A 7,361-nucleotide genomic window follows, 5' to 3' on the forward strand; every position below is an offset into this window, starting at 1 on the left:
CATTTGCTCATAGGTTTCTCGATTATCCTGAGCAGCTGTTCCATTTACTTCTTTCCCTGGGAATAAAACCCCTCGCTGTGTTTGATGGGCAGAATTTAGAGGCCAAGAAAATAACGAGAGAGAAAAGGGAAACGTTAGGTGTGAAATCAACATCATCGCATCGTGGGGTTAATTCAGCGAGATTACACTACAGTGGTACTAACTCGCGTTTTCCCCTTAAAGGTCTCACAAGGAAAATGCGACAAAGGCAGAAGAATTGTGGCGACGCGGGAATGAATCGAAAGCTATCGATCACTTCAGGAGAGCGTTGAAGATTACTTGTGAAATGTCTCATAAACTACTGAAGGTGAGATCTATTGTTTTGAAGTTTCACTGATCACATGAAAAAGTGCCTGCAGTAATATTTTCAGTGTTTCTAGTTTCTACTGCTTTTCAATTTCATCTGGATCGATTTCTTATCAGGTTCTACGGGACAAAAATATAGATTGCATTGTTGCCCCGTTTGAAGCTGATGCACAACTTGCGTATTTGAACAAAAATCAGCTGATTGATGTAGTTCTCAGTGAAGATTCGGATCTGTTGGTATTTGCCTGTTGCGAGGTACATTACTTTATGGTGACAAATGGATCTGTGCGTAATCTTTAAATTTAAGCTTGATTTTTTACAGGATGAATGTTAAAGCTCATTTAATTTTATTTATTTGTCTACTTATTTATTTATTTATTTATTTATTTCTTTATTTGCACAGGGATGTTATTTAGTGGTCCAATACAGTTTATCTTGTATTTTCACGATCCAGGTTCTTTATAAAGTACACCTACATGGTAGCTGCCAGTCAATCCAAAGCAAAGAAATACCGAAATGTCTCAATATTTCCATTTATACCTTTGACTTGTTTCGTCATATGCCTGGAGTATAATTGCTGGCTGCGACTACTTGGAATCACTTCCTGGTATAGGAATCAAAAGAGCACACAATTTGATGAAGAAAGTTGCTGCAGCAAATGGTGATGTGAGGAAAGTATGGAATTTTTTAAATCATTGAAAAATTCAGTGAGGTCACAGGACTCTATATTAAATAATTTATATAGAAATAAAATAATTTCCTGCTGTTATTAAACAGTCAAATGCCCTCTTTATTGAATACAAGCTTCCTTGCTGGGCTCACACAAACTTCTCAGTTTATTGTCTGTTTGTTTGCTTGTTTTTTTTTTTATTTCTTTGATTTCTTTTACAAATGAAATCGAACAGTTTAAATAGTTCATGAATAAGTTATTAATGCACAACTACAGTTCTTTTCAAGGTTACCACAAGTACTTGGTGTAAAAAGTCTTCGTGTACTGGGTCCTGAGTATCTTCTGAGATTTGATGAAGCAGATCAAATGTTTCTACATCAGGTGGTATTTGATCCAAGGAACCTGAGGGCTGTACCACTGAATCCTATATTAGATGAGTCTGAGGCACCATCAGAGCTGTATCCTTGTTTATTATCATTTTTATACATGTAGGTTCTTTTAAAGCACACTGCTTACATTGAGAGTATTTCCTGCTCAAGGCCTTTTAATATTGTGGACACCATTTCAGTTTCAAAACCTGGGGTAGAACACTGGGAACTAGGCTATATTATTCTCATCTCAGTTTTATAAAAGTAGAAAACCTGTTGTCAATAACCTTTACTTGGGAAAGCTTAAACATATCCAAGAGAAAATTGCTTTTTGCAGTACCTAGGTTCTCCACACCTTGTAATATTTACTGTTAATCCTTAATGCATAAAAAGGCAATTACTGGTAAATGAAAATGATCTTCTTGATATTTGTCTGGGAAACACTGACACAGACACAATGTATAGTTTCATATTTCACATTGGAAGATCTACAGCTAATCATCATTCTCATGAAAAATTTGACCTTGGTCCCAAGCAAGATATAAGCATTATAAAAAGTCACTACTTTGTTGATATCATTTAATGTTCAAATTAAAATCCAACTCTTAAATCATTGGAAGTTGCTCTATGAGAAGTATGAAATGGAAAGCCTTGTTTCTTAAGTGCATAGAAATTAGAATTTCTCCTTCATCAAATGAAACATTATTTTCTTTGATTAAACTTCAAGAAAACTAATTTTGCAAAATGTGCATGCATCAATAATTATTATCATTATTCTTTTATTATCTACTACAGGGTCCAGACAGTATATGGGGATCCAGAACATTGCTTCATTTGGAATGTGATGATGAATCAGGTAATTTAAAATTGACTGGTATATGTAAATACAGCAAAAAATAAATACCTATTGCCAATCAGCGATATAAACAGTGAAATGGTTAAGTCACAATCAGGCCAAAGTGTCCCATATCATTCGAGCTTACCTCGGTGTCTGCTGCTTGACGGGACTAATAATATAGCTACTCCCCCCTGGATGCCTGGATGGGATGCTAGTCCATCACAGGGTTTTCACCCAGCATTAACACCCTGGTGCAGATGACTACAGTAGACAATATGAGAGTTGGGCTAGAATCCAGGCTGCTTGATCTGGAGTCCAGCACACCCCACACCTTGCACAGTAAAGAAACAAATCCTAATTCTAAATTGCATGCCACATTCTTCCATGTCCACAGATGACACAGTTGAGGATCCTGATTATGTCCAGCCAGACCTACACAAAGACTCCTGCAGTAGCATAAGAACTCGCTCTCAACATGAACAAATTGCTAGCAGAGATGCGATTGTGACCGAAGTGGACTAAAATCCCATATCCTGGGTGGTGCCAAGTTTCCCTGTAATGACTTAGCAATTTGTAAAAGTAAAATATGTGGATGGAGACAGTGTGCTAACTGGACTGATAAACTACAGTGACTGTTTATAACATGATGAACTTCCGACAACAATTTCCTAATGAACTACCTGAAAACTGAGAGGAAATTTCGACTTCTGAAAGTGAGGTTTCTCATATTTCAGAAACCACTTCCAGCTCTGCTGAAAAGTCAGTGAAATCTGTTACTGAATATAGTACTGAAGAAAATGGCAGCTCTGATGATGTGGAAAGTTATGGGGGTAGCCCATTCAACAAAAACACCAGACCGTTTGGACGAAGCTTTGACAAAAATGAAAGGTGGAAAGACAGTTTCAGCTATGTTAAAACCTGAACCAGAGAATGAGTTTGACAGGGAAGCCATAGCAGTCCATTTAGACTACGGAAATGGACCATGTTTTATTGGTTACATTCCACGGGAACTAACTAAGTATTTACATCCTTTACTTGAAACCAGACAAATTACACAAGTCAAGGTTGAGGATATAAAGTTTTGAACGTCATTTTCAAAGTTTGGACTGTACATAAAAATATTTGTCACTAGGATAGGTAGGAGGGAACCTTTTGTTGTGCGAGCTAGTTAAAGTGTACGCTAGATTAAAGGAAAACAAAACAAATGGTTATAATGATGAGATACAGTGTAAAATGGTATGACAACATGTAAGGGTCACATGACCATTTTTTTACCAAACGTTTTTTTAATTTGTTATGGAATATGACTTAAAGAATAACAGAAATTGATTTTGTAGAAATGACAAATTGAAGAGATTTTCATCTGTTAAATTAAAAGTTGTATGGAAAAAGGTAGAGATTTATTTTTAATGAAAGACTGGTCACAGGCTACAAAGGCTTTTCTCATAATACAAAAGAAAATCTGTATAAATTTTATCAACTTTAAAACTTACCATTGAGGTTACATCATGTTGGAAGTTACAGTTTTTTATGCAACCTCTTGTAAATTTATGTTATTACTCTAGTGCCACATTACCAACTGACAGAGGCTGATCAGAATTGCCAAGTTGGTCATTACCTCTTGTAATATAGACTGAACATAACTGTATGTAACTGTAAATTACGAAGGTTGATAACAAGATTATTTGTTTGTTCACTGTAAACTGCCATTGTTTTGTGACATGTGCAAAAACACACATTGGTATCCTATTAAGACTTTGACTAAAGGACCTTGCTTGTATTCCAGTTTACATAACAGAATGCTCAATTGCCAAATAACTTTAATTAGAGCTGGTTGAATCAGCTACCCTTGGTGGGAGCCTCTCTGGTGCAGCATGAAATTGAGCTCACTGTTAGTGTGCCACGCTGTGGAAGTGTGGCCCGACCAGCAACTTGATCGCGAATTGCAGGCTTCTCTTGCCACTTTATTAGATGGTTTCCCAGGGGTAGACCCACTTGGACTACCCACTGGCCGCTTCTTCTTCATGATTTTACCTGGTAAAATAAAGAATAGAAGTTAAAACCAAGAGATTACGCGGACTGCACGCACAATTTCGCGGGTTCGTCGTCACATTTCATAGCGTGAAAGGGAAATAGTGGCAAAAATCCAACTACTTCAGCATCGTATAATTCACTAACCAGAGGGGCGCCTAGGGGCGCCCGATCATTTTCTATTAGGAAATTAATCTACTTTGGAATGGATATTAATTTTGAAGTTTGACAAGCTTGGGTTTGGAGAGAAATCGACAAAATTTAACATCAACTCAAATTTCACGAAGCTTAACAAAGACAGACAGTGAAGCACCGAAGTCGAGTCCTAACTTGTCTGAGAAGTTAAGTTTAGAGTCAAAAAGTTTCCAGCAGCTAGCCCAGTACCAACTCCAACTTGTCCTGTGGGTTTGAAATCGCAAAGCTAAAAACAAGTAGGTAAAAATTATCAATATTGAGACTAACTTCTTCCTAGAAGCCCGCCATGTTGAGTTCATGACCACGATAAAAGAGCGTTCGCGATTCGCTACTGCCACCAACCATGAGGCCTTTCAGACCGTGTCCAACCTCCTCTGGTGCAATTCTAGACATGCATGACGGGAGGGAAACGTACGTCAGAGCAATTTGCAGTTAGTTTTTTTGCAGACTTAAATGATGTTACTCAAAGGGGATATGTCACGTTATTTTAGGGTGTTTCGGGAAAATCTTTAGTTAATCACGAGTTTAAAATTCGAAAATCGTAATGAGAAATTCCTTTACCGATGAAATCATCGTTACATCACAAACGAAATGATTCTAAGAAAAAAACGTCCTTTATCCAGGCGATTTGTTATAATTTTTAAAAATGTCAGGCAGACTTTTTCAAGATTACCCAAATGTAATCCGTTTCAATCTTGTACATTTATGTCTATCCATGCTTGTCCTTCCTTATGCAGTATTTCTTTTATATTGTTCAACAGTTTAAAATGAATCTTGCAATGTTTCATCCTATTTTTGGGTATTTTGAGGAAAAAAAAAGGAAAGGAAAACATCTTATTGTCTAGTCGTTCTATCGCTGGAGTACTAATTGGGGACACTGTAAACTGAAATTAACAATTAACGAAAATCAAATCGAGTGCTCTCACCACTGCGCCATCGCTGCAACCCAAATCATGGATTATATCATTTTGAGTGACATAGCCCCTTTAAAGAAGAAACAAGTGAGTTTCACTCAAGAGCGTGTTTTGTTATCTTTGAACTGAATTTATTACCAAAGCTTAAGAAAGTAAGAGACCTCAAAACGGGACACGACATTACAAAATAATTCAACGTCTGAACGTGTTAGCCAAAGGGCCATTGCTGACATGACACCTGGGTGACCCCTCAAATGGTCTACATCGATATCACCCCCACTAATGGAACGCTGCAGTTCAATACCACCCAACTCAGTGCCTTCTGTTTTTGTGTAACACATACCACGGGCTACCCAGTGTACGCTCATGGGGCGTCTAGTTGCAATTAATTACGACTTCTCGACCATTTGGAACGAATTCCCAAAGCAAACGATTTTACTCTTCGGTGGGGGGGGGGGGGGGCGGTTGAACAGTTAATCAGGCCCTTGGAGCGGTACCAGGTGAATATATCACATATCCCCACCTTCCAGGTAAGTAACCCTCACATATCTTAATTATTTTTGTAAACAACGTTTTGATTCCTTATCCATTGTTAACTTGAACAAATATAGCCTATCTGCTGGGAGGTTTAAGTGCTAAATACTATCTAGCTATTATCTTTTTCTCTCGTAATGTATTTATCTGAGCTCTCGAACTTTCAGTTTCATTTTAAAGTGCTACTTTGACAACAAAAATTCACTTCCCTTTTTCCTTCAGATTTTGAAAGCGTGTTTGCTTGACACATGACTGGCAAAATCTGCGAGCTTCGAATTTTATCCAAAGGCTGTTTTCTTTGAGTGCAAGGTTTGGATTCCACGGTTCGCCATCACTCATGCGTTCAAGACTGACCGATTGGACCTCAGAGGGTTGGATCGAGGATAAGATGAGGTCAGAGACTGACCAGCTTAACATTCAACAGCGTGTGAACGCACCTTATTATACATGGAAAACACGAGTTTAAAAGTCTGAAAGGTCGAAACCCTTGTGCTACATGTTTATTTAGGCGCGTTTACACACATTTTTAACTGGTGAGTCGATCCAGCTCTCTCAAGATTTTAAAGCTGGTAATGGCGAACCATTAATTAGAAAAATTAAATCAAAATAAACAGGTGTCTTTTTTTAAATAAAGGCTTAAAACTTCGGTCACTTAGTCACTCAGTTAACATAGTTTTGAAATACAAAGAAAAATTTAAACTATAATTGATTTTTGGTCATAGTAGCACTTTAAGGCTTTTTGTGGCTATTTATTGGCTATTTATGGCCAGTAAAGCACTATGTAATGGTTGATGAAAGACGGAAAGAAAGATACAAAGCCCACGTCACGTGATATCACGAGCCGCGATCTCAGATCGACGGCCTACATAAACGGGTTGCGGTTTTCCTTAGTCGCTTTTTATTGTCAAAATACTATTTTTAAAAATAGATATTTGCCTTTTTAAAGTAAAAAATTGTGTTGAAAGCTCAAAATAAAGATTATTTAACTTTTTTTTTCTGATTTAATATTGTCTGTCAAAATTACCTCTTCGTTGTATTCTCATGCAAAGCACAAAAATTTTATTGGGGTCTTATGCTCATACATATGTTGACTGTCATTATTTAAGTTTGAAAAGTGTTCTCAAGAATTTACAACTGCCTCACAGATTTTCCCCTTCGCGCTTTGGTGGGGAACTGTAAATTTCTGGGGATGGGATGGAACACATGAAGCAGAATTCCCGGCCGAGTAAGTGGCTAAATTGGAACCTAAAAAAATTCCGTAAATTAATTGCTACCGTGGTTTCATTGAGGTATATATGTGTATTATTGTTCCATTGTGTTAGTGAGAATTCATTCATGCTCATCTTTCCATATTTCCTTACTTAATTTTACTTCTTGGAACTTCCCGACAGTTACAACTAGCCCACGCCCTGTCCGCAGTCCTTGAGCATTGGTACACTACAAAACCTGACGCCTTGTTTTCATAG

General features: G+C 37.4%; 1 long non-coding RNA gene across 1 annotated transcript; it reads left to right on the forward strand.

Moving 5' to 3' along the window:
• The first annotated feature begins 15 nt into the window (after positions 1–15).
• Positions 16–840, forward strand: LOC138014458 (uncharacterized). Its single transcript, XR_011125316.1, has 3 exons — positions 16–138; positions 223–346; positions 463–840. It is a non-coding gene; the product is annotated as an uncharacterized lncRNA (long non-coding RNA).
• Positions 841–7,361: the final 6,521 nt, after the last annotated feature.

Source organism: Montipora capricornis, chromosome 8, assembly GCF_036669925.1.
Source record: "Montipora capricornis isolate CH-2021 chromosome 8, ASM3666992v2, whole genome shotgun sequence".
In the NCBI taxonomy this organism is placed as follows: domain Eukaryota; kingdom Metazoa; phylum Cnidaria; class Anthozoa; order Scleractinia; family Acroporidae; genus Montipora; species Montipora capricornis.